The sequence below is a fragment of the Drosophila tropicalis genome, unplaced genomic scaffold (assembly GCF_018151085.1).
Source record: "Drosophila tropicalis isolate 14030-0801.00 unplaced genomic scaffold, ASM1815108v1 contig_878, whole genome shotgun sequence".
In the NCBI taxonomy this organism is placed as follows: domain Eukaryota; kingdom Metazoa; phylum Arthropoda; class Insecta; order Diptera; family Drosophilidae; genus Drosophila; species Drosophila tropicalis.
The window spans coordinates 1,291,733-1,319,512 of record NW_027173374.1 but is presented as its reverse complement, the minus strand read 5'-3'; the positions used below and the strand labels follow the sequence as shown (position 1 = coordinate 1,319,512).

Sequence of the window (27,780 nt, the reverse complement as noted above, 5' to 3'; positions counted from 1 at the left end):
AATGAATACCTTGCCTAATGAACGAAAGTGAAGTGAAAGTCATTTGCATATATGCATATGTTATTATTGTTGTTGTTGTTGTTATCTATAAACTTTTGTTTTGATGGCACCGGTTGTACCCCAACTAAAAACTAGCATAAAGATCATATTTCGTTTTACGCCCCACAATTTGCAAAGAAATTGAATTTTGCTGTTTTAATGCAGCGAAAGTAAAGTCACAAAATGCAACAACAACAAAAACTGCTGCGAATTAAAATTACAAGCACATTTTAAGTATGTTTTTTTTTTTTTTGGTTTTTGGCAAGTGGAAATTCTAAAATTAAATAAAATCGTAGAGTTTTACAAGACAAGACAAGTCAAGAGGCGAGAAACAGAAAGTAAATCGTAAATCAGAGAAAGTTATGCTCAACTTTTGTTACTTTTGTTTGGCCAGTTGGCTCATTTGCGTATGCCGTAACCTCAAGTCCGTTGGCCAAGATGGGCCATTAATCATTTATCAGAACATCAGACTTGTTAATGATCATCAGCCCATATACACAACGAATACCAAAGGCAGCTAGTAGTATTAATATATTTTTATATTTTAGAGTAAGAGATTTGTTGTGTATAAATCAGGGTATTTTTTGAAGATTGCGTGAGAAGAAGTTTCGCTCAAAAACTTTTATTATTTATTTTTGTTGTTGTTGTTTTAGGGGGTACATTGAACTCCAAAAAAGAGAAAAAAAAACAAAGAAAATTAAAATACCTTAAGAAATATAAAAAGAAAAAGGAAGTGTCCAAATGGCAAAAGAATTTTTGTTTTTTTTTCTTTTTAGTTCTTTCTTGGTTTTACCTTTGGAAACCTTCTTTATTTCATATATGATAAACAAGAAGCAGAAAAAACCTTGAACCCGTGTCGGGTTTTGTTTGCTGTTACTGGATTCGCTTTGTTTGTTAGTAAAAGATTGTGCTGGTCTTTTGCCCTCACTTTATTACAGTTATAAAGCATGGCCAAAAAAGTGAATGAAAGTGCTGCCTGCTGGCAGCTTCTTTTGCTGCAGTGTTGGCCATTTTCGGTCAATCATTTGTTTTTACTTTCTAAATTGGCATTTGCTACACATGCGCTTAAAATAATACTCTCAAAAAGATGCCACAAAGATAGACACGATGATGATGATGATGATGATGATGATAAAACAAATAATAATGATGATGAACTTGCTTGAACTTTAAGCCAACTTCTTTCTTCAAAGTGACAAGAAACGTTTGCATGCCAAGATGCGGTTCCATATCAATGAGGTGAATCACACTTTCTCCCTGGACAGCAAGTAGCAGATCAGCATAAGCATAACTCGCCTGGTTTGCATAAATAATGTCGCCGTGATCGGACCAGTTCAGAACGAAGACCAGAGGTGAGCAGAGAGAATTTGGCCCGGCTATAATCAAGATAAATGTTGGCCAAGCCAACTGAGAGATGTTGTTGTTGTTGGGTGCGTTTGCAAAAATCACCCAGAATCCGAGGCACCGATCGACCTGATGATCATGATGATGAGTAATGGTGCAGTTCTTAACTTTAGTCTGGCTTAGTCAGCGGGTTTTTTTTTGTATCTCTCTCCATCCAATCCAACAAAAATAATGGAGCTAGTGTGGTTTTTCTCCCCCTCTTCCTTTCTCTCCCTCTCTCTCTCTCTCGTTCTCTCCCTTTTTCTATCTCTGTCATGGTGATCATGATTATTATGCTTCTTATTGACGTAGAGAAAGGGGAGAATCAAATTAATATAAAGTTTCTAATTTATACAATATTTATCATAAGTACGATGGACGATTGTGTCAAATAATCAAAAGGTTATGTTAACCCGAAAATTATTAATAAATATTTTGAGTTTTAAGAGCTTTCTTTTAATTTAATTTAAAAAGAAGAGAAGAAGATAATCTAATCAGGGCCATTATATTTATGAGCCTAAAAAGATTCGTTTAATATTTTAGGATTTAATGGTTCTCCATGATTTAATGTTTAGCATTGGCTTGGCTAAATATGTTTAGACTGGAATGAATGCTCTCATACATAATCAAGATAATATGTTCAAAGTCTCACACGTGTTTTGTTGCGAAACTATGCATTAACTTTCATTTTAATTAACTGGCTAGTCGAAGATGACTCCACATATATTTTTAAGTGTGGAGTTTGTAGGTTTATTTTTAGAACTAAAGAACTATCTGCACATCATTTAGTCGCTGTTTTATGTCACTTAGCCAAAGGGTAACTCATAAACCAAGCCAAATGTAGCCCAGGCGCATCTGTATCTGGCGCGTGTATCTGTCTTGTTCTCGCTCTGTCTCTCTCTCTCACTCTATCTATCTATCTCTATCTCTCTTTCTTAATATGTTGTCTACCTGTAGCAAATACACAATGATGCTGGACCAACCATCAAGACTAAGATTAGGTCCGAGAGCAAAGTCGAGGCCATGATTTGGTCATGTGGTCATGTCACACAGCAGTTTTCGTTTTCAATGCCGGCCCCTAAAGGCGGGCAAGTCTAACAGGGCTAAGGGATGCCAAGAGGCGGTGAGGCGGGAGAGGAGTGGAGGGAAGGCAGTGTGAGGGAATTGACTATGCTTGGCATGCATTCAACACACGATACTTGGCATTCCTGGCAGGCCTTGACTGCAACTGCAACTTCTTGCAGTGTTTTGCCTGCGTGAGTTTGTGTCCAAAGTCTTTTGTTTTGCCATCTTCGGACAAGCGACTATCGATCGGCATGATCGTCATCATGGCTGACTGGTTTGGCCGAATGCTTGGCATGCTATTTTTATTACATTATACTGCAAAATAGTAACAACACCCCTTCCTTTCATTCCTCTCTCTCTCTCTCTCTCTCTCTCTCTCTCTCTCTCTCTCTCTTGTGGCATCCCCCCAAAGAGACTCCACAGTCTGTGCCCTCCTCCGTCAACACACATACATATGTATGTACATATAACGTAAAAAGGGTTATGGTCATGTTGTCAACGCTTTTTGCATTGTTTTTCAAGCGCAGTCCATTACATGATTTTATTATGTTCCTGGCATTCGCAGCGTCATGTAGAAAATGTGGATCCAAGTGCGGCTGCGCTTTTGTTTTAGTTGTTGTCACTTTTTGTATCGACTTGCAGTTGCAGCTAGAGCTGGAGTTGCAGTTGGAGTCGGAGTCGTCCCCCACACCCAGTGTGCCAAGATGGGCTACAACACGCACGCTCTAATGAGCAAAAATCATTTAAGACGTTGCTATTTTTAGTTGGCATTTGCTATATATAGGATGCCAGTGGTATTGGATGCAATCTGAGGCCCAGACCCAAGCACTATTGGGCTTCCAACTCTGGCCAATTCCAACTGGTTCTATTTCTACAGCATTCAGAATACATACTAAGTATATATGTGGTTGGCTTGGATGAGAGTAATGCGATCTAATGGATAAAGGAATTTGCATTTGCCATGGGGAGAGAGCCACCACGAGCGACAGAGAGAGAGAGAGAGAGAGAGAGAGAGTGTCGAGTTCATTAAACAGTCTATCGGTCAAGTACCCAAGATTGGCGTCTGTTTTGGCTAATTGCGCGTGCGCAACCAACGGAAGCAAACCGAGCCCCAACAAATGTCGTGTTTAAGTAGCTGTGGCGGCCACTTCTCATGCTAATTAAACAGAATTGGGCAAAGCCACATGTGAAGTGAAGTGTGGTGACGTGTGCTGAAAGAGACCACAAAACGGTTCTTAAATCCTAAACTGTTGCAGCGGCAACATCGACCGCCAGCAGCCACCAGCCACCAGCCAGCAGCCAACAGCCATCAGCCAAGAACATGTTAATTTTTAAGTTGCCGGCGAATTTCGTGGAAGAATAGGGTAATGTGGAGAGAAAAAGCACAAAAGTATGAATTACAACTGATGCGCAAAATTGAAGCCCGGCAAAACAGCGGGCAATGGACGAGTGAGCAAACAAAAGGAACCGTTTCTTGCAGAGCACCAGGGCAACTGCCTAGCCCCAGTCCCTGTTCCTGTCCCTGTCCCTAGAATGAGCTTGCCATCCAAAAGGCAAATGTCGTTGCACTTTCTTCGAATGCCTTTTTTTTTTGTATTTTTGGCTGCATCTTCTAGATGGCAAGTTTACGTTTGCGATAAGCAGAGCTAATGACGGCCAGTCGGTTAGTCAGCCAGCCGCAGAACCGTTGTGTCCCTTTTTTTTGGGGTAGGGAGGTGGATGGGGGGCTATACTTGGCAAGTGTATGCTAAAAAGAATTTTTGTTCTTATTTTTTTTGGTTGGTTTCCTTTCTTTTTGCCTTCTGATGAATTGCAATTGAAGCTACAAATTACGGTTATGTATATATTTGCCAGAGGAAGGCAAAGTGGAAAGAATATATGTATATCAGGCGATAAACTGAAAGCCCAAATAAAAAAGAAAACCGCAAAACAGTAAAGAGAGTGAATAAAAAGTAAAATAAAAGTTAACAAGCAAAATTTCTTTAAATCAAGAGAAACTTTCTTGCCGCCACTCGCCTAATGCACTGCACGCAGAGTGTTAAATGCTTTTACCAAGGATTTGTAGCTCAAATCCATGTCCCTTACTCCAAAGCCAGCGATGGTCGTTGCTAGACAAACAGACACTCTATGGCGTAGAGCCATCAGGCTGTATAGAACCCACCAACAATGTCATGAAAAACGAGGCAGACGACGACGACAACAACAACAACAACAACTGGGGAAAAAGCGGCATTGAAATTGATGATGTGATGGCAGCAGCCTCCTCCGTTTGCTCCGTTCGGTCCATTCGCTACTGGCGCTACTGTAGTTTTTACGGCTTTCACTTTTTTCTTTTTGGTCTTCGTTGTCGTTGTGCTCTCTAGGTTTTTGGCCAGACAAGCAAAAACTTCCCCTTTTTTTCTCTCTTCTTCATTCTTGCCAACACATTCCTTCTAGGGCTGCTTAGTAGCAGGGGTAGCAGGGCGCCAGAGCGTGCTATCGTTGTCGCTTTTGCCTTCGCACTGTCTGTCTGTCTGTCTGTCTCAGTGTATTCAGTGTTTATGTAGCCTTAGTCCTGGTTGCACTTGATCCCCCCAAAGTGAAATTAGGAAAATTTTCAATTAAAAAGCATTTAAGTAATCCACAGTTAATGCTAGGGGACTGCAAAAGCAAAAGCAAAAGCTTTCTCCACCCTGACTGGAGCTCACTTTAAGAGAGGGTGGCTAACTCTCATTTCACTGTGACATTGCAAATGATTGCTCTTGGATAAGGAGGAGGTGCCACCAATGGGATGGGCAATGCTGGTGATGCCCACTTTGGACACACTGCATTGGCGCAACGTTTGGTTTGGCTAAATTGAGATGCTGTTTTTTCGTTGTTCGTTTTGTTGTCTGTTAGCAGGTCATTGCAATTTGCCGAGAATTTGCTAATGAAGCTTACATTTTGTTTTTCTTTTCCATAGAAGTGTGTGTTGGTGTGTGTGTGTGTTTGTTGACAGCTTCTGCTCTGGGAAAGTTAATTGAATTGTAAATTGGCTGGCATTCAATTTGGTGGAGGGGGCTAATTGATAATGATTACGAGAGAGTGAAATGAGTGAATGAGCCCAAAGGGGTTAAATAAAATACCTTGATTTGTGATTAATTTGATGTCATTAGGGCATAATATGTAGAATTAATCAGTTATTATTGTTGGTAATTAATCAAAGTAAATACTAAACGGATAAGGCCAAAGAGGAAACTCCATTTATATAGCTGGATCTCAGTTTCTGTCAGTACTTCTTTGACAAATGCGGAATATTTTTTATTAAATTATTGTCTACGCTTCATTCTTTCCCCCCCAGTTTACTTCTTTTTATGCAGTCCTTGGGCAAATTTACCACTAACTTGCAGATAGCAATCGAAAGCAACGTTTCCCAAGTGAGTATTTTCCATTTGCCCTTTTTCATGTGTGTTGGCCGTAGGGTAATTGAAACCTAAGCCCCTCCTCAGAAAATGTTCTAAACCAAAAACACTTTTCGCATGCGTGTTGCTAAAAATTGAAAAACCCAAAGAAAAGTTTCAGTTTTGAGGTTGACAAACCGACTCTGAGATACCCTGTACTCATAAGGTATTGGCTAATTATTTTAATGGTATGCAGGTCTAGTTAAGTGGCAGAATTTGGTCTGTTGTTGATTTGGCTCAAATATAATTCAAGCCAAGAGGCTTATGAAATCAATCATAATATACCTTTGCCTTTATTGCTTCTATAGAGGGGCAACTAGCGTAAATTCCCTCGACGGGAATGAAAATTGGCCCAGGCACATACACACATACGTACATACATAGATCGGCAGAGGTCCAGTGGAGGCCAAAATGCAAACACAAACATATCATAGTCAGACAAGTGCAATGGGCAACACATTGAAGCACAGGCAAGTGAAGCGGTTGCATTAGAAATGCAACAAATCACAGCACGGTGCCGCAGTCGAGCGTGGCAGGCCACAGCAACCAGAACCACAGCCACAGCCACAACCAGAACCAGACATACGAGTACGCACTTTGGGTGCAACCAGCAATAGGTCTGGGACTGGGATAGAGACTGAGACGACAACCATGTCTGCATTGAGTTGCCCGGCAGCGCCTTTTCTTCTTTCTTTTTATTTTTTTTGCCTCCTTCCTGCAATAAGTCAGCGAGCAGCAAACAAAGCCACGCTACAAATTGTATCTAGTTACAATTTGCAAACTACAAACAGACTGGCACGCCAATGGTAAGCAAGTAGAGGTGGTTAAGTTGGTTTGCTGGAAAAACTAGAAGGAGTAGTCCAAGTCTGATGTGCGTGTTGAAGAGTTTTTATTACTGTTTTGTTGTTGTTGCTGTTGTTTTGGCTATTCTGCTATTCTTGTTATAAATATCAGTCAACATTGAAGAAGAAGTTTGTTTTTTTTTTTTTTTTGGTGCAAAAACATTTCCTGGACCACGCTTCGTATGATCAATATAAATGCCAGAGTCTCCATTGCGCTTGGTTGCTTGACAAACAGCTAGCAAATTGCCATGGCAGTTGGTTAAGACTTCCAACTGACCAATTCCCCAAACAACCTTGCCAAATTGGCCACTGACTGACTGACTGACTGACTACTGGGACTAAGACCGAGTCCGAGACTGAGATGTGCGGATGATGGTTAGTGACTCGGACTTGAATACGAACGGGCATGGCCAACAAATCTAATGCGCTTGTTAACGCCAATTGCACAAGATGTTGTTGCCTGTTGGCAATTTGGCCAACGGTAGCATTTAATGTCCAATTCGTTTCGCTGTTGCAGTTAGCTTGCCAGGAGTAAAGTGGAAAATCAACTTGTCGCCATCACCAGGCGAAATTTCAATTAAAGTTCTACCAATTCAACATGGGCATTGGCCATGGCCATCATTCTAGTAGCAATTGCAGTCGGAAGACTTAAAGCCGAACCAAAATGAATGTTAACAAAAGCTGTCACAGGCAGGCAGCGAGACGCACTTAAGCACCAGACAGATCCTAGGCCAGCCTCCAAAAATTCTTAATGGGGCCTGCGCATCGAACAGGAGCGGAGTGGTGGAGGAAATCCCTTGAAACCCAACATTTCTTAAAGTTAATTTATTGTCTACAAAGCTTGAAATTGTTGACTTTTTCACAACACTTGAGATGTCTCTTCTATAATCCAGCCCTGGAGAAATGTGTCTCTGTGTGTGTCTGTTTTGGGTTTACTTACTTGGTCTGATGTTGGAGGCGCGTCAGACTGTGAAGAAGAAAATGCCAAAAAATAAAAAAAAGTTCAACAATAAATGTAAGTTCATTTCAGACAAGAGAGCAAACGAGCAGAACACACACACAACGAAGGATATATACATAAGTACATTATATGTATATGTATGTTTTTATATACTTTAAAGATGCACTCGTCGATTTACAGATATGGAAAGCCGACTGATATGGATTGGCCCCAAAAATAAAAAAAATATAGCAATTGAAAAATGGCCTCCAGTCATTTGGCGCGAAATTCAATTCCCGCCTGCGTTGACATGAAAATCGTTCGACTGCTGCAACTCCTGCTCATCCTGTAGAGCTCATACCATCTCCTCCTGATGATGTTGATGATGATGATGTTACCAGCGATTGGAATCGGGTTTTGTTTTTTTGGCAAGGCTGAAATATGAATGTCACCCGCTACCCCACCAAATGCGATATGTTTTATGAGTAAATGTGTATATATGGCAAACATGGCGTATGCGCAATCTGAGTTCGTTATGTGCGTATATAGTGGAAACGTGACTGTCGCCCGACGGAAGCTCAGCTGGTCTGCTGCCCTGGCTGCCCTGACTGGTTGCCAGTCTGACTGACTGTCTGATTGTCCTTACTGTTGTTGGCGTTGGTGATGGTGTTGGTGTTGTTGTTGGCGTTGGATTCTGTTTGGGCCCTTTTGCAAATATTTATGCTTTACATTTCGTTCGGCACATTGTTTGAATTTATTTGTTGCCTCTCCATTGTCGTTGTTGCGATTTTGTTTGTTAGCGTGATGATTATTGTTGTTTGAGTTGCTTTTTGGTACTTGTGTGTCCCTGTGCTCTGCCAGACGTGCTCACATGGTTCTTTTCCAAAGAGAGAGAAAGAGTGCCAACATATTCGAAATGGATTGCCTGCTTTTCCGAGTGTGGGGCATAATGGTTTGGGCAAGCAATTTGCCACAGAATTTAAGTGTTTTTGGGGGACAGGATGACCTCTTTTATTTATTGCTTCGATTACCAGCTAACCAAAAGTTGTCTTAATTAAGTATTACACTTGATAAAAACCGAAATGGGTTATATACATCATTCTGTCATCATGAGTCCTTTGTTTGTATAATTACTTACTTAAATTGCAGGGTATTCCATGAACTTATAGAATTCTTATTGCCCAAAAGAAAAGCATACACGTAACAGCATTTTTGTTTGCATTTTTCCTCTTGGTTAAATACTTTTTGCTGTTCTTTCTTTCATTCTTTTTGCTGCCAAACTGTCAACATCTGTCTGCATATATAACTACATACATATGTATATACAAGTGCATATATCTATATATACATATATAGTGGTATATATGTATGTATGCACTTATTTGTCAAATCCAGAGTCCACTCAATCCGTTTGAGTTGACTTTAACCTGACATCCTTGTTGTAAATTATATTTCACATTCTCGACATTTATTTACACACACACACAAATGAGGATTCGCATTGGGTGTCCTAGATGACATGGACACCATTCTTTGCGAGTACAAATTAATTAATGCAAATTTAATTAACTCGGCGTATTGATAAATTTTCTGGTTGCCTTTCTGGTTAAATTTAAAGATCTCCCCCCTCGTTGGACTCGTTTGGCCTTGGATCGTTTCAATAGGCAGGCAAATTATGCAAAATACTTTTCTGCCAATTATTTATGCCGATTCCTAGTCGAACATGTTAATTTTTTTGTTAAAGTGCACAACTTGTATAATTGTTTGTTGAACATTAAAAATTCATGCGATTTTTATTGCATGAATGTTGCCAAAAATAAATGACAAATGAGTTGGCTAAATAACTTCTAATTGTTAGGCAAATAGTTAAACACATGGAGAGTTTCAGAGGGGGGGATTGAAAGTAAAGAGCTGAATATCTACACACACAGAGACACATGTAGAAAATGTGTTAAATTGTTGAACAATAAACTGAATATTTATACAAAATTGTTTTGCCGTTAGGGTCGACTGCGTCGAAAACGAAAGGCGACAAAATTTACAAGTTTATAATCATATTTCTTGTTGTTGTTATTGTTGGCTATTGTTCCATGCAAAACCACGCGACACGCCAAGCAAATTGATCATCAATCATTTATCGTAGAGAAACAATGGCAAACACCTTATTTTACAGTTGCTGCATGGCCCTTTTTGGCCTTTATTTGAGTCGAAAAGAAAGAGTTTTTTTCGGGTCTTGCCAGCGCAAACTTGACCCTGAAAAGACAGGCAAAACATGCAACAAAAGAGCCACTCGATATGGCTTATAAACATGTCTAAATATCTTTCGATTTTCTATTGAAAATATGTTGCAATTTGCATTTGACCCCCAGCAATGCTAACTGCCATTGTCATTACAATTGTTTCGAACAGGGTCGGAATGGGACTAAAGGCGAGCCAGATTTGATTTTCTTTCAGAATTTTGAGCTAGATTTTCCCACTATCAATTAGCACCTGACCTTAGGGTTTCTATATATCGAATACTGTTCTCACAAGTGGCGAGAGAGAGGCAGAGAGGGTCATTGAGCCCCTGAAATGACATTTAAGTTGATCTGTTGATAATCCGGTCCTGCTTTCGACTGTTCGACTGTTTGGTTCCCCTTTCATTACACAATTTGTTGGTCAGTACGTGCCTAATCGCATTTTGCGGGTGTTTTTATTTAATTTCGTTTGGCAGGTTTTTATGAATTCACCTCTTTTTTATTATTATTATTATTTTTTGCAAGTTTTCTTCTGTTTTTTTTTTCATTTTTATTTTTGTTTGTGTGGGCCTTAACACTTTGCTGACCATTATCTGAAGGCTTGAATCTGACCAACGAGCGTGTAAACAGCGTGAGAATATTATTAAAGATTATCAGCCAAAAGAAGCGGAGCAGAGGAGAAGAAAAGTTAATTCTTGTCGCTATAATCTTGATTTCTCCCTCTGCTTCTTTTTTTTTTTTTTTTTTGATATTTATTCTAGCAATTTCCGCAGTTTTAGTTCTGATTGTTCTACTTGTCATCCCTGCCAGTTTTCGTAACACCCTCCGCCCAAATGGCAAACAATGACCCTTATGGACAACGAATACAAACAACAACAACAACAACTTAAAGATGCTGCAATTATATGTATGTGTGTATGTATGTATCTATGTGAATGTCCAGTGTTTAGTTTTGCTCCAAATACCAATTTCAATTTCCAAGAGAAAGCAAATAACCCAAAAGGGTCTACCGCCCTCTTTCTCTATCTCACTCTCCCACTCTCTCTGTGATAAGCAATCGCATGTAGTTTTTATGAGTTACTCACTCAAGGAAATTAGGTCAAGATGGCCAGACCAAAGCTAGAGTATCTAGACTGTATACGACACATATTTTTAAATCAAAGATGCTAATTTTAGTTACCTTTTTTCGAGCGACTGTCGTTACAGAGATTTATGCGCCATAAACTGGTCGGTTTAATTTGTTTAAACTACATTAAAATCGAGCACTTAAATGACTGATTTGCTGGCCCATAACGTAAACCGAAGGCGTGGTGCCATTTTAATGGCCAACAGAAGTTTTATATATTTACATTTTGTTTTTTTAGTACATTTTTTTTTTTGTTAGTTTTCGATTTATAAGTGTGTGTGTGTGTGTAAGTGAGATCATGGGGGTGGGAAAATTAGCATTTTTTGCAAAAATGATATATGGCCCTGCATATGCATGAGGAGTTTTCCTGACTGGCGCCAAAACTAAATCCATGGCCAAGTCCTTTTCAGCTCAGTTCAGTCATTCATTAAAACTCTGACTGGGTGCTCATTTCATATGCGAAATGCATTTTTACTTTGCAACTGCAACTGCAACTGGCTTATCCTCATCAATATTTGTTGTTAACTAATTCGTAGCACATTCGAGGCGATGAAAACAAACTTGGCTAACATGGCGCCGCCAAAAGTCGTCTGTGTGTGTGTGTGTGTGTGTGATGGAAGAATTAGTTCTAGCAAATTGTGATTATGAATGAAAATTAATTCAATGTTAACATAATTATTTGTTGTTAGGCTACAATTGCAATTGGTGTTAGATTTTCTGTATATAGAGTTTGAAGATTGTGTTGCCATCCATCGGGAAGACTTAGGATGCAGTCAAGAGTGTGTATTCCTGATTTCTTGTTAACAAGAACAGAAGATTATGGCCGATGTTCGTTGGTAGTTGGTGGGTGATGGTGGGGCATTCGGACTGATGACTTGATTGAATTTCGTATAGAGCAGGCGCTAGAACAGGCCCTTTCTCATAAGCAATGCAATTGGCGTAGGAGAGTTACATAGTACATGGATGATGGCAACGATGCGCCGACTATGGGGACTAGCCTCTTGTTATGCACGAGCTGCGTTCTTGTCTGGGGCACATTAAAGACACATGAATGGCCTGTCCATAAATATTATTAAACTAAAAAATAAAAATTAAATGCTTGCCTTTATGGCATTCTAAACAAGTCAGCAGCAGCAGAAGCAACATCAACAACAACCATTGACAACAATTGCGACACTAAGCCACCATAAGCCTATTATTTAATTTGCCAAAAGGAAGAACAATTGTAATGGAATGGGATGCATGAGGATGGGTAAGGGGCAAAGCAAATGAACTTTTAAAGCGAACGAAAAGTAGACAACAAAAAGTTTTTGCCACCAAATTGCAGACAGAGACCGACAGCGATGCCGATGCCGATGCCGACGCCAACGTCGAGAACATTGGAGACGCGACGGCATCATCATCAGTCATCACCCTCGCTGCCTAGCTCTAAGGCATTTTTCGCCATTTTCCGAGGGTTGCAAAAAGGGAAAACGACAACAAATATTCAGAGAGAGAGACAGAGAGAGAGAACTAGCGATAGCAGAAGATACTTTTCTTTCTTCCTTTATTTTGTTTTTTTGGCAAACAAAAGCGAAACAGACGCAATTCGTTACGGTCAACTTCAGATACATACGTATAGATAGATGGATGAATGGATAGATGGATGGATCTATGGATGGAGATGGAGTCAATGTTGAGGATATGTATCATATAGATAGATACATCATGCCTCTGATACTAGCCCAGCTATGAATCCGGTCACTTGGCAGCAGCATAAAACTTTGATGACCTCGCAACTGGCAAAAGATAGAACAGAGTTCGTTTCAAGTATATTCTGGAAATCAATTTACCAAGCTACACTTTCATGTTCACGTTAAATCAATTGAACTCAGGCGTGCGTGGACTGTCATTCATTTGGAATTGTTGTTCGACCATTCCTTCTCATCCTGTTCTTGTTTGTTGTTGATGTGACACTCACACACACACACACAGAAGAGAGATGAAAATTGAGATAGTAAATGTGAATTGCTACCGCTTGTGGGCTTGTGGGCTGGCCTACAGTTTATCCCACTAACAAGGCTAATTGGTCATGAAGCCTCGACTTGACTCTGGCTTCTTGTGTTACTGTTTCCTGTGTCCATGTCCACGTCCACCCACTCACGGTGACACCTGTCACATCACACAATGAAAATCACTTGACATTGTCGCTTGGCTTTAACCTCCTACAACAATTCACTTGGCAGGGGTAAAACACACAACACACACTCGCACACACACAATAAATAAATGAAAATAGGAAAAGCCAAACCAAAAACAGAGGAAAAACCTGAAAACTGTCGCTAGCTATTTATTTAGTCAAGCGTTTTGCCTTGTTGTCCTGGTTTCTCTCTTTGCTCTTGGCCTGCTCTTGGACCCTGATGGATGGCACTTAGTTTGCTGGTCAGTTTTCGGTTAGTCCGAAATGGATGCGAATGTGGTTCAAGATTTCGACCAATATAATTTAAGTTGAAACAGGGTGAAGTGGAGATAACATTATCAGATGAGTTCTAAGATAATAAATTAAATAAATTTACTACCTTGACATTTACAGAAACGTTCTACTATTCTAAATATGTAGCTAAGGTGAATGAATATATTCAATGTTAGTTAGCCAATAAAAATTCAACTCCAGCTGGGCACTATAACCAAATAAGTTTAGTTAACGTGTTTTATTTCACCTTGATATTGAACTAAATGAAAAACTCTCATAAAGATTTGTAGATGGAGAATATTGCAAGTCCAATCGAGTCCTGGACAGAACAATCTTTCGCGATCAACTTAATTTCCATTTATATGGCATGAAATTGTTTTTTTTTTTTTTCTGTTTTTGGTTTTAATCTTAATGTTTCCAGAGAAGTTCCAAATGATTCAAAACAAGATTCTACATATGTGGAGAGAATTTACATGAATCACACTTCATACAAGTGTCGCAGTCTGGAAATTCTGATTGCATTTAATTATCAACCACAAAAGTGGGAAAAAAAAACCTTTATTCTCATATGGCTCATGGAACATATCTTTGCCATTGAGTAAGTTTCGTCTTACAGTTTCTTTGGCAGCATTCCACAAATTGCACCCTGTACAATAAATGCTAGAAGAATAGAAGCCCGGCAACTCAATTCAACTGTTAGTACAGCAACTCTGACACTAACCGAGCGACCAACCAGTTAACCACCCAAAAAAACAGAACGAAAAACTCCCACACAATGGCACAAAGTTTCTGGCTTCTGGTCCTGCTCCTGGCAAGCGATTTTGTTGCTGCTGCTGTTGCTGCTGCTGCTGTCATTCCATTCAATGCTCTCTTTGCATGTCCGGCATTTCGCACCAATTGTTGCCATAAAATTTGCACGTATAAAGCGAAAATGCCAAAAATATTTCACAACAACGAGCAACTAGAAGCCAGCAAAGACCACTGACCAGAGACCAGAGGAGCTTGGAAACGACGGAGACGGAGACGTAGTCGGAGTCAGGAACAGAAATACAGAACAACAAAAAAGAAAAGCACACACACACACACACACACACACAATCAGAAAACAAGAACGACAAGCGACAAATGCCGGCAACACGTAGCCGGCAATTGCTGGAATTGGGATTCGGGCTCAAAAGAGTTTGGAATGATGCTAGGCTAGGTTGTGGGTAGATGATTGTGCGGGTGGGTTTCTTTCTTCTTTTTGTTTTTCCTTTGCTCTTTGCTTTTATTTAATGGCAATGCGACAAATTTCACGCTCAAATGTTTGACACGCGCCGGCGCATTTGCAGCATCCACCAGCAACTGGCAAGCAGCAACTTGGCAACGAGCCACGAGGCAACCAAAGCCGATGCTGAAACTGAAAGGAACGACACATTCATCCAAGAAGCAAGCCAAAAACGGTCCAAAGGATGCCGGCAAAGCGGAAATGTTCAGTTCATTAGCGAAACGTGCGTATCGTGTAATGGACGTGCTGGCCCAGAGAGCTCTTCGAATCGAAATCGACTAGTCTACGTCTTGTTGTCTGATGTTGCCCAAAGTCAAAGTGTGAGTGAGTGAGACAGTAAGTGAGTGAGTGAGGAGAGCGCGCGCGCAACTTCTATTCAATCCAAGTGCGAAATTGCCAACTTCAAGCGTAATTAAATAATTAATTAAATCAAACAAAAGAATTTTTTGCAAACAATTAACGAAGACCAACCGATTCGTTGGTGAAGTAAGGCGGCAAAAGAAGGAAGGAAAGGTCAATAATCACACGCACAATACACAATATTGTGGGTACACTTGGGGCAAAAAAAATCCCAAATGCTGGAAATGGCTTAAACCGGTTGACCATCTTTATGCCTTATTTGTCATCATCATCATTATCACCAACACCATCATCATCATCACCATCGGTACCAGCCAACGTAGTTGTTCGTCATTGTTTTTGTTGTTGTTGTTGCTGCTGTTGCTGCTGCTGCTGATGTTGTAGTCAAGTGCGTGTGCGAGTCTTGGAGTCAGAAACAACTAGCTTTGTTTAATTAGAAGCGGCGCTGTTCCAACACCTGTACACGAAAACATTGTTGAGAGCAACAGCAACAGCAATAGCAACAGCAACATGAGCCGCTGAAGCAACTTCAACAGCTGAAATAGAAACCGCAAAGCGCCGCTCGATGGCCAACTGACTGACTGACTCTGACTCTGACTTTGACTATGACTTGTGGCCACAAGAAGATGCTGCAGCATCATCATCATCATCATTCCTATCCCCAACGTTATCATCATCGTCATCCGCACTAGCGACAGCAACAGCAGCAACATCAGCAGCAGCAGCATCAATGCGAGCCGAATGATTTTCTTCTTTGTGGCCATGGCCAAGACCAAGACCAAGAACTTGCCGATGTCTCTGCCAACATAAACGAACATTGGCCAAAGAGAGTTGAGGCCGATTGCGAGAGTGCTGCTTGTTGAGTTGGCCAAAGTCGAGTTGGTTACATGGTCTCAGTTTGCGTCTCGGTCGCGTCTCAGTGGCCGGCTTGCGCTCTTCTCTCGCCGAAGCGTCGCTGCCCCCAATGTGTGTATGTGTGTGTGTCTGAGTGTTTGTATGTGTGTAGAGACATGCCAACTTGCTATTGCTTCTGCGAAATTTCAGTTTTTAAGCTCGGGGAATTCTTGCAATGCATTGAAAATGCCAACGCTTACTCATTGAATGCAGCGCAGTTGCCATTGACGTCAAAGTCAACGTTAACGCCAGCGTCGCAGCTTAGTTGCTGCTGTCGCTGTTGGCAGAACCAGCGGCAGCAACATAGCGAGATCCAAATGATGAGCAACTGAGCATTTGAGTGTGTTTGCTTTGTCTGTCTGTGTTTGCGCGAACGTGTGAGCGTGACTGTATGTGAGTGTGTATTTGTGTGTGTCTGCGGTTCACGTGTTGTGCGTATGTGTGAAGTTCTTTGGCGCTCTCTGTCGCTGCTGCGTTGCTGTTGCTGCTGCCGCCACTCTCTGCGCTGCGCTGCGCTGCTCTGCTCTGCTCTGTTGCTGTTTGTTCGTTTGATTTTCTCCAAATCGCCGCTCGACGTAGGCTATATAAATAAGCGCTGAGAAGCTATTGGGTCCGAGTCTCTTTGAATTTTATGAAGCGGTTGTATCTTGGTGGTGCCAACCAGCCGAGGAACAACGGGCCAACAGAACTTAAGTTGGTCTTGCCACACCAGCAGCAACAGCCATCAGCAGCAGAAAACACCAGCAACATCAGCAGCAACAGCCATCAGCAACATATTGAGCTTCTTTTCAAATTTCTCAGCATTTTTACACAAGAAGCTAACGAACTATTTTCAACACAGTGTGGATTATTTCTAATGCCAATTTTTGTTGTGAATTATAAATGAACCGAAAGTTTAAAACTCAAGAACAACAGCAATTAATAAATTAACATTGTGCGTGAAAAATAAATTTAAAAAAAAACAAGAAGGAATATTAAAGGATCAAAATAAATTGTGGCAAAAAGCAAAGGACTGCTAAACGAGTGGCCGAAACCAAAAAATCAAAGTGCAAAAAAAGAAATCTCAAAGAATTCCAAACGATAATAAAAATCTTTCATTTGTGCGGTTACTTAAGTGAAAAAGGTGAGTTTGAAAAAAACTAATAGATAAAATATCCTGAATGAGAAAAGTTAAATGAGAGTTCATATTTTCATTGAAAGAAGCAAATGAAAATTTCTTCAAAGTTCCAAATTTAAATAAATGATTTTGGTTATTCCCTTGACTAAGTTGAATCGATAGACTAAAACCAATAACACCGTTTAACACAATTTATTGACTTGTTAACTTGGGCCAGTTATTGCGCAATGGCTTAAACTTGATTCTAGAAATATTATACATTTCCTTAACAAGTTTTCCCATTCAAAACCCCCCCCAAAACTCCTCTCCTCTAACTAAAGTCAAGTCTTTGTAAGGTTAGAGAAAACCAGACCCGATTTGAATTTAGTGATCGCTCGTCTGGCATATTCCAATTACTTTTGACCATACTCTTTAATCTTAATAGCTGGCAATAACTGCAGGAAAATTAATTTAAAATAAATAAGCCAAAAAGTTAACGGTCCGTTAAAACGGTCGCAAATTTATTCATTCATGAAAAGTAAAAAAAAAGAAAGAAAAAAAAAAAAATGCAAAAAGCAACAAAGAAGCTTCGGCTCGATGGTTGTTGGTGCAAATTGCAACCATTCATTCATTCATTCATTCATTTACAACTGGCTGACTTAACGGTTGCACAACTAAAGCCCCCTTGCCCTCGCTGCCGTCTTTAGCCTTTGGGCTTGAGTCTGGCGGAAAATAGTTTTTCCATGCATTTTGAATTTATGTGTAATCCAGGCCAGTCTGGAGTCCTAGGAGGCTGTTTGCCTCCACTACTAACTAATTAGAACTTACGACCACCTTGTTCACCCTCTTTGCCTGTGTGTGTGTGTGTGTGTGTGTGTGTGTGTGTGGGACCTTCTAAAGCGCTGCCGACATTTGCCAGACTCGTAAAAAAAAAAAGAAAATTCCTTGCATGTAAAAGCTTTTAGTTTGTCATAAATAATACAAACTTTTGCAGGACTATAGAAATAGTTGCCAGATGAAATAAAAGGCCAAAACGATATATTTATAGTAGTTACAACTGCTCTCCCTGTGGCTCTTACTCTGTGACTCGGGTGAGCCAATAAAAAATGCAAATAAAAGCTGCAATATGTGGCCACATATCCCCCTCTCCCCCCAGTCCATGGTCTGCCTGGCAAATATGTATTTCCAAACCTAAAATGACTTTGAGTGTTATTTGGTTTGCCAGTGATTTCATTGGCAACTAGCCAGGACTCTGGGAGAAAGAGAAAGGACAATCATGGTCAGGGCCTTTGGCCAGCAGCAGGTGTCCCTTTTGCTTCTCTCCTGGCAGACGCAAAAATAGTGTGTGTGATTTATAGACGAACTCAGACGCCACCCCCCTTAACAAAAAATCGCCAAGGGATACCCAACAAATTTTTGACAGAATTTGTCTGCCATGGGCGCCACTGGCCATACAGATTTATTGATGAGCCAACACACACACACACACACACACAGACACAGGAAACATGGCAAATACGAAATTCGGAAATAGGAAATAGGATACAGAATCTAGTTGTCCCTCATACCACAATATTTTTTTTTGGATAGATTTTGTGGTTTCAGCATTTTTCTTTTTCTCTTCTTTTTTTTTTTTTTGCACACATCTGCTGCAGCATTTTAATTAAAAATTCTCGAAATGTCTTTGACTTCTTTCTGGCTTTGCCAATGTCAATAATCGCACATAAACGTTTCGACTTAAAGCACTTTAAAGCATTGCGGTTACTGCGGTAAGAGATTGAATACAAAACAAATTAAAGCTAACTACAATTTGCCTTAACTATGCTTACATCCGCACTGGCAAGCAGAAGCAGCAGCCGTAGATCTAAAACTTTGTTTGGAACTTCATCTGGGGTAAAGATTCTCACAAGTTTCGACACTTTGCTGGCAGTTTTCGTTTATCACTTGCCCCTTTACAGATTTAATAGTGTGTGTGTGTGTGTGTGTGTGTGTGAGAGTACATGTTATGTGGCCCTTATAGGGCTGTAAGATAACATGGCGTATGCTTAACACGTGCTAGATACAGCATAATGTTGATGAAGTTAGATCTGAATTTCAGGAACTTTCTATACGAAATTGATTCATTTCGGTATGTCGTTTTGTTGGCCAAGGCTGAATTATTTATTATCTTTAATAGTCATTCTATAGAGTGTGTTTGAGCTGTGTGTGTGTGTGTGTGATCAGCTTTAATTTTATGCCTTTCAGTAACGCACTTAAACTTCCTTTTCTTGCTTGGCTTCTCTTTTATTTTTGGCAAAAACCAACAAAAAATTATCATAACAATTAAAAGGCGGCTGCAATCAACAAGGCCAGGCCAACAGCAGAAGCAGCAGCAGCAGTTAGAACAATGATATGTTGGGTTTCTTTCTTTCTTTCGTTTTGATGTTGGTTTTTTTTTTTTCGTATGTTTTTAATTGTACATTATGTTAATTTCATGTTAATTTTCATGTTTTTTAGAAAGAAAGAAAAGATTAAAAGCAACTGAGGAGAGAAGAGGTATACATTTACCTCTCTACCTCTCTCCCTTTCTCCGCATACGAATGTGCCTTATGTTATGCGCAAAAATAAAGAAAGAACCCAAGAAGAGAAGAATTCTTTAAAATATTTAATTGGCTGCGACTATTTTAAGTTATGATGATGTTGATGATGCGGGCACCATCGAAGCGGTAGCTGACATCAGCACCCTAAAAGGAACCCTCTAAGCCCAACCTGCCATTGAGAACCTCTGACAGATTACATAATTATAGGCTGGCCAAGCTAAATGTCTCATTGTTGGTGGGGTTCTCTCTGCCGTTAGAAAAGATACATTTTATATTATTAGACGACCATTATGCAAATGATATGCTACGATAATTGACTAAAATGAGGTGGCATGAGATAAAACCATATGGCCAGAGATCAGGCAACTTCACAGAATCGGGGGAAACCTTCTAGTTGGCTTTTCCTTGATCGGCAAATGTTTCTGGTGCAGCTATAAATAGTTGATATCTATTAGATACAGTTAGTGGCCGCAAATGCATGTTCAAGCGTTCAAAATTGTTTTTAGCGATAAGATGCCAAAATAATTCATTTGTGTGTTTTTACTTTTTTCTTGTTGTTTTTGGATTTACTTACCTTGGACATTTTAGAAAAAATGATTTGGCTTTTTCGGCACCCACACAATGCAAAGACACTTGAAGCCAAATATATATGTATCTGGCAAAAGGCGTTTCTTTTTCTGTTTTTTTCTGTGTGATTTTTATGTTTAATTGAGTAAATCGGTTTATGTGTAGCATTAGCATTGTTGTTGCTTTTGTTTGTATTGGAGAGGCAAAGAAAGTAAGCGCAACTAAGCACATTACGACTAAGCGGCGACACTTGCCTCTCGCATTACGCCCAACCGAAGCCAAGGTTAAAACTTGGTCTAGAACCCATGGAACATGCCACAGAAAAACAAGACTCCACTTCATGCCATGGCATTGGCTAAAGGCTAAGTGTGTCGCGGGGCGCGAAAAATTTCTCCAACCCAAATTGTGGTTGTCTTTGGTTTTTGTTGCTGCTGGTGTTTCGGGGCAGCGATCTGGTTTGCTGGCTGTGCTGATGCCTTTTGAGTTCAATAGCCAAAGAAAGTGTCGAATGGCCAATAGAAAGAAAAAGTGTGCAAAATCAAGCCAATCATCTAATGGGCCAACGACATAGATTTTATTGCCTAGGCCATTAATGAGTCAGCTGAGAAAGATGCGGCTGGTAATGCCTATTATCAGTTTTAAAATGCATTGGCATTTTATCTCAAGTGCCTGTTAATGGCATTTCAATTTAGTTAGCACACCGCCCACCCTCCCCGAAAAAGTGTTAATGCAATGATAGTCATTTGGCGTAAAATGCATTTTATGAGGCCCGCAAGGAACGACAGGGCGTTTTAGCCAAATGGTGCCATAATTTTTACATAGACCATAAAAGTGGTTCATAAAAAACAAAATTATCGAGCACTCCACTTAAAGGAAGTTTATAATACGTTTTGATTTGACTTAAATGAGCGCATATAATGACCAATAAGGCCAATATCAATAGTCAAAAGGCAATAGCGATTCGGCTTAATGCAATTTAATGCGTCAATTCGGTCAAGGTATCAGCAATTTCTGTTTGTTTAGTGTAATTTTATATGATTTGACCAAAAAAAAACACACAGAAACACATTCAAGCCAAGCCAAGTTAACAGCGAACAACTAATGTGGTCCAAACGAAACGGGTTCGAATAGTTCGAAACAGTTATAAGGCTAAGGCACAATTAAAGCAACGGTTTTTTTTTTTTCGGATACCAAAACTTCACCAAAGCCCATAAATTAATTCAATCGTCAGCCAGTCAACCGGCCAACCAGTCATTCAGTCAGTTAGCCCATTCAGCCATCATCTGCAATTGCCCTCCAGTCATAATGGCAAACAAATTCAATCTATCCAAACGTGTTTGGCCATCTATCGATTCTATCGCCAATCGGAACAAAGATCAGCCAAATAACCAAACTTCAAATGAGAAATTCTTTTGTGAGAAAAATACGCGAAAAGCGTTCATTCAATGCCTCTGGCATTTGGCCATCTCTTGAGCTAAATAAACTAAAAGAAATTGGTCAGAAAAAAAAAAAAAAAACCCCAAAAAATAACGAAACAATATCTCGACGATTCGTGAATGAAATTAATTTCCATTGTATGCCAAATAATAAATATAAAATAAGCACAGTTATCCATCTATATAGAATTGTAAATTTCACTTAGTTAGTTAGCTTAGGACAAGTCAAGTTAATGGATTGCTTTGCTATAATGTTAAGGGGTGTACTCATACATATATCCGTTAATAAATCTCAAAGTCAATTGTGCCAAAAAAAAAAAGAAAAAAAGAGAAATACAGAGCAAAATATACACAAAGAATCAAATTAAATTAGCAACCAGTTTTGTTGATTGTCTGTACAAAAATTTCTCCTCGGTTAGTCATTGACTAAATAAAATGAAACAGATAAAAATATGTACATAAATCAGTTCAATTAAATAAAATCACATATTAAATATTATGCATACAACAGCAACAACAACAACACACGTTATGACGTATATATTAACCAGTGAGAGGGCCAATGGGCTCATTTCCAATTAGCATATGTAAATGTTTTGGTTTTGCCAAAGATAACATTGCTATTTACATATATGGCCAAAATGAAACCCAGAAATTTCTAAATTTTTCCCGAGAATTATACTTTTCATAGAAATTAAGTTAATTAATCAAATGTGATGGGAACTCAAAACGAAAGTATTGGAAAATGAATGAAAGTATTGCAATATTTAGAATGGTTTTGGCCCGCATTTCGTAGTAACTATATAGACCTATATTGAGTCGTCTTGGGGGGCACACGAGGCACACGTTTAACTTGAATTGTTGTTGAATTTTTGTTGTTTGTTGACCCAAATTCGTGGACTTGACTCTTGTTTTCAGTGGCTTGGGTTTTGTCTCTCTCTCTCTCTGGGCCATTTTCTTTATGTAGATTTCAATTGATTACCTTTAGATTCATATCATTCAGATGGTATAACTTTTCTCATTCACGTTGTTAAGCGATTAAAGTCTAGAGCTAATGACTTTGCATATTTATGTTGTATAGATTCACTATAGATATATGTATTTTTAATCAATTCCTTTTATTTCTCTTGTCTTTTTTGCAGGTATGTAAATTGAGACATCAAAAACTTGTGCCCCCCACAGTATGCAATGATAAATTAGCCAACCAGAGTAGCTGCTGACTGCACTTTTTGTCGTTTGTCGTTGCTGCTGCTGTGATTTAACTGCTTCAATTTGCATAAATAAATAATTTAGCAGTGCATTCGTTTTGCGCTGAAACAATAAAAGTCAGCAAATTGAGTCGCATAGAGAGCAAAAAGGGATATAAAGACGAAAAAGAAGCAGAAGTAAAAAGGAAAATTGTAGAAGAAACGAAGGGGAATGTGTCCATGACACGGGCAACTTTTTCTGCATCTAATTTATTCAGCATGAAACAAGCTATGGAAGCAAGTGATTTGGCACGGGACAAAAATGGGTGGGAAGGTTGGAGAGGGGTGGGAAGGGGGAGGGGTGACAGTGCGTGCCTGTGCTCAAATGCCTGCAATCTGCAACAAACAACAACTCGACACAAAACACTGACTGGTAGACGCAGCTTCAGCTTTGTGTTCCTTATGAGGTAATAAAAAGTGGCGTGGCACAGCTTTCATCGCCCCTAGACGCCCCGCCCTTTCCGATAGACAAAGACCACAGCCATAGCCATAGCCATCGTCGGGGCGTTCATTATTGAAGTCTGCACCAGATCACAAACACACAGGTGCAGAAGCAAAAAAAAACACAAACAAACACTGACAACCAAACGCATCCTTGTCATATCTTATCTTCCTTGTGGAAATTCCGACGCTTTTGCATTGTTTGCATACTTGACTTCATTGCCTTCAAGTGCTCTTCCCCCATTCGAGCCATCTACTGCTCATGTGGCTGAGTTTTCTTTTTCCTTGTGCTCTACTCCATTCTATGTTCTATGTTTTTTTTCCCCCATCCCTGCCTCCCTCCTTCAAACTCTTTATGTCGAATCTTAAAGCTTAATTAAGCTTTAAACGAGACTGGCTAAAAACGTAAAAGAATGAACGATTTTACCGAGAATTCATTAATCTGTTTTCGCAGATGAAAATGCAATATAAATGTTTTGCCATTTTCAATTGGACAGCTCGCCAGGTTGTGACAGTTGGGCAGATGGCCAATAAAAATTGATGGCAAAGTTAAGTTTCATGTTTTAAATGCCATTGCATAAATTATCCATATACATATATACCTACTAACTGAAATGCCAGTCGAAAATATTTCGAAAAGTCAATTTAAATTCTCTCCCTCTCTCTCATCCTTGTTGGCCATGTCAATTACCTAGGCATTTTTTTTTTTTTTTTGGTAGTGCGGGAGGGAGGTCGTTCGTATGGCAAAATCAAATTTAAAGCCAATTTGCAGGCGCTAATAAATTACATTAGACGAAAAATTTTCCAAAAATAAATTCCTTTTTGATAGGCCAAAGTAATTTTTTCGTTTTAGCCAACCCTCTGCCAAAGGCCTTGCTCTAGCTCCTGCTGCTTGGCTCTTGGATCTTCATGGCATTTCATCCATCATTCTACTCATCACATTTTATATAAACTTCTGATTCATCTGGTCGTTTTTTTTTTTTTTTTTTTGGGTGCTTATTTCGCATATTACTTAAATGAGGTATTATGGCCAACTATTTATACTAGGTACAACTCATAAATTGAGATATTGTAGTCATAATGCGGAAACTCTTATTTGGTTCTAAGAATCCCGACATCTTTAATAGTCACAAAGAAACAAAAAACTGGTTTTTATTACCCAAAAGAGAGGGAGAGAGAGATGAGCTTCTGCCAGCGTAATAATGTTCATTTCATATCATTTAATATTGTTTAATTTCATTTTTTTTGTTTCTGTTTTACCCCAAAAACATTCTCGGAAGTGCGCAGCGAATTTGAAAAGTGTAAAGTGCAATGAACAGCGTTCAACTGGCGGTCTAACCGTTAAATGAAAGGTTTCCCCTCTAGGTCTAGAACCCTTTTTTCTTTAGTACCTACCGCTTTACCCTTTGCGGCCGAGACTTAACAAACACATACTTAAAACGGCCAACTTGACCACTTTCCATTCGACGGCCCTTTCGGAGTGCCTATTATAGTATTTATACACGAATCATTTTTCGTTTTTGAGGAACACTTTCCTTTGCTTACAAAACCAAAAAGACTGAAAAAATGTAAACTTGTTTGGCCAAATAAAAGTGAAATTTGTCTTGACAAGAAGCAGTGTAAGCCCTGCTGGGCGGGCGGAGTGAGATTCCAGGGGTATTTATACTTTCTTGACTTTATAAATCTCACGTTCATCTCTTAATGATGGAACATCATTTTAATTACTTTCGTGCACGTGTAAAAATTTCATAAACCGTGCAATGAAAATAAAACTATGTCTATGGTCTATGCATAATTAAGTATTTTATGCAGGTTCTCTGTACTAGCATAGCTAGTATTAGTATGTAGGCATTTGATTAATGCAATCAACTTTGGGCATAGATACACAAACACACACAGACACACACACACACACCTGTGATCTGATGAGATTTTAGTAAGGATAGATAGACGAGGACTAGGACAAGGAGATGTGGTTTTTGGTGAATCTTGGTGGCTGAATCTGATTTAATGCTGCCTTGGGCGCCATTCGATAGTTTCTCAAGTGGGAATCAGGCGGCCAGGCATCGATTGGGTTGGCTTGGATTTCATCGGATTTTGGGATTTATTTGTGTGGAAATGAGCAACTAACGGTATATGAATCATGACTTTGGCAGGCAGCATGATTTAAAACACTCACTCATATGCGGCTGCTTGGTGGTTCCTGGTGGTGGTGGAGGTGGTGGTGAATTGTGGCGGCGACTTCTACGACGACTGTGACCAGAGTTGTCTCTATGGTGTGAGTGGCATGACTTTCTGAGTCTATGCCCGGCCTAGCCAGGGCCAAGAACAGGCTAGACTAGGCCGGGCCTATCTGCTGTTTGCGCATATTTTAGCACATTTTGCGGCATTCGTTGCCTGGGCCATGGGCTGCCACCCTCTGCATCTTCTTCTTCAGCTCCTGCTCCTCCTTCTACCTCCATACAGAGGCTGGTTGTCGATCGGCGACGCGACTTTGTAGCGCGTAGAAAAACGTGCGATTTCAAGTTGACAGCACAGCTAAGAACCCTGCCCAGTGACTCCGTCTCCGACTCCGACTCCAACTCCAACTCCAGCAACGACCCCGTCTGACTTACTCTTACTCCCAGGCCTAAAATCAGCTGAAAAAGGCAACGTTTTTCATTTTCTACATTTTAATGCAATTTTTTAATTTATTTGTTTTGTTATGGCATAGACATAGTCAAAGACTTTTCGCTCTCTCTCCCTGTCCTTCGCCATCTCTCTTTCACTCTCTAACCAAAACGCATGTATTCCTCATTGATTGGCATTTCCTGGTTGCAGGCCAAGTTAAGCGAATTCCTCGAAGCCGCAGTGTCAGCCTACGACTTGACCAAGGACCAGACTTGTACGCATTGGTCTGGCTGGTCTATGTCGGCTGCCTGCGGGGACAATTTGCTGCATTAATTTAAAGTTAGTTCCTGTTTGCCTCACAGACATTTGTATAATTATCTGGCCAATGAGTCATTGAAGAATTTCAAATTCACATTTGAAGACGATCTGACAAACGGCACTGACTTGCAGAAATCAAAAAAGAGCAGCTAAATCCGAATCCCATGACATCATATATCTCAAAATAAGCAAACACACACACAATATGTATGCATACTGGTAGTAGTAGCTAGCTATCAGATCCGGGCATTTCCCATGCCAGACCATGGTTAGCATCCCCAATAAAATATTTTGGCAAATTACATGGCCATGAGTAATCATATTAATGAGACTCAATTGACGACTGGGGCCATCAAGTAGTGGCCAGGCCAAAACAGACAACAAAAAGCGAGCTCATTGATCCACTTTTCAAAAAATTCTACTCACAAATCACGTAGTTTGAGAAACGTTTACGAATTGGCTAACTGTATATGGGCCTGGTCGGTCTATTCAAATTGCGTTTTATTTGCCATTTGTTTGCCAGCATAATAAGAACCAGTTTAATTTCAATAGACAATCAGACACTTTGCATACCCTTTGATGGCCTCTTCTTTCACTTTGATTGATTTTATTAGAAAGGGTATTGAATTTAGACTTGATTTGAATTTCACGTTTTGTCTCTTCTCCTTTTGTTTTATAGCCACAAAAATTTGCAAATAGACTTGAACATTGTATAACATTGTTCGAGTGACACGTGTGGGCGCCAAAAAAACAAACTTAATGATTGCAAAAAGGGGGTTTATACTCCCACAGGGTGTTTCGAATTCATCATCACGTACCCACTTGAAGATTTGCAGAAAATTTGAACCCCAAAAAAAAAAAAAAAAAAATCAACTAATTGAAAATGACCCCAAAAGTTGAAAAGTCCAAATCCTATTTGTGTTGCGGAGGGGTGAGGGTTTCTTTTTTTCATTTTCTATTTTTAATTAAGAAAACAAAAATAGAGAAAATAGTTGAAAAGCTCATTAGTCAGTTTTGTTGTTGTAGTTCTTCCTCTTTTTTTTTTTTTTTTTTTGAAAAACTAGAATAAAATGCAACTTAGTTGCATGCAGCTGCAACGAGTGAAATCAGAACGATTCTTCTTCTGCCTGGTAACAAACTTGACCCCAAGAAAAAGAGAAATTTGTGGCAAGCCAAAAGAGCTATGGAAGAAGAAACAAAATCAGCTCACGATCTGCTCTTGCTGCTGGTGTTGGGTCAGTCTCACCAGCACAAGGCACATCCATTTCCACATATATGGCATTGCATGCTGCAGGCGAGGCAAGCACACGGTAGCCCGCATCATCAAGATTTGTCACAAATCAAAGCGGGCAGGCAACTAATCCAGTTCAAGTGGTTGGCCAAGTTGCATCCAGCATAGTCACAGTCATGGCAAATTGCCGTCAAGTTGCACTTGGTCTTGGTTTCTTTTGGGTTTTGGTGT

The 27,780-nt window shown here is 39.8% G+C and overlaps 1 protein-coding gene across 1 annotated transcript in view; it reads left to right on the top strand.

Moving 5' to 3' along the window:
* Positions 1–16,912: 16,912 nt before the first annotated feature.
* Positions 16,913–27,780, top strand: part of tnc (tenectin) — a 35,910-nt gene continuing 25,042 nt past the window's right edge. Inside the window, exon 1 of the mRNA XM_068301244.1 lies at positions 16,913–17,147. The gene's annotated coding sequence lies outside the window, so the exon portion shown is untranslated. The remainder of the gene's footprint in view (positions 17,148–27,780) is intronic.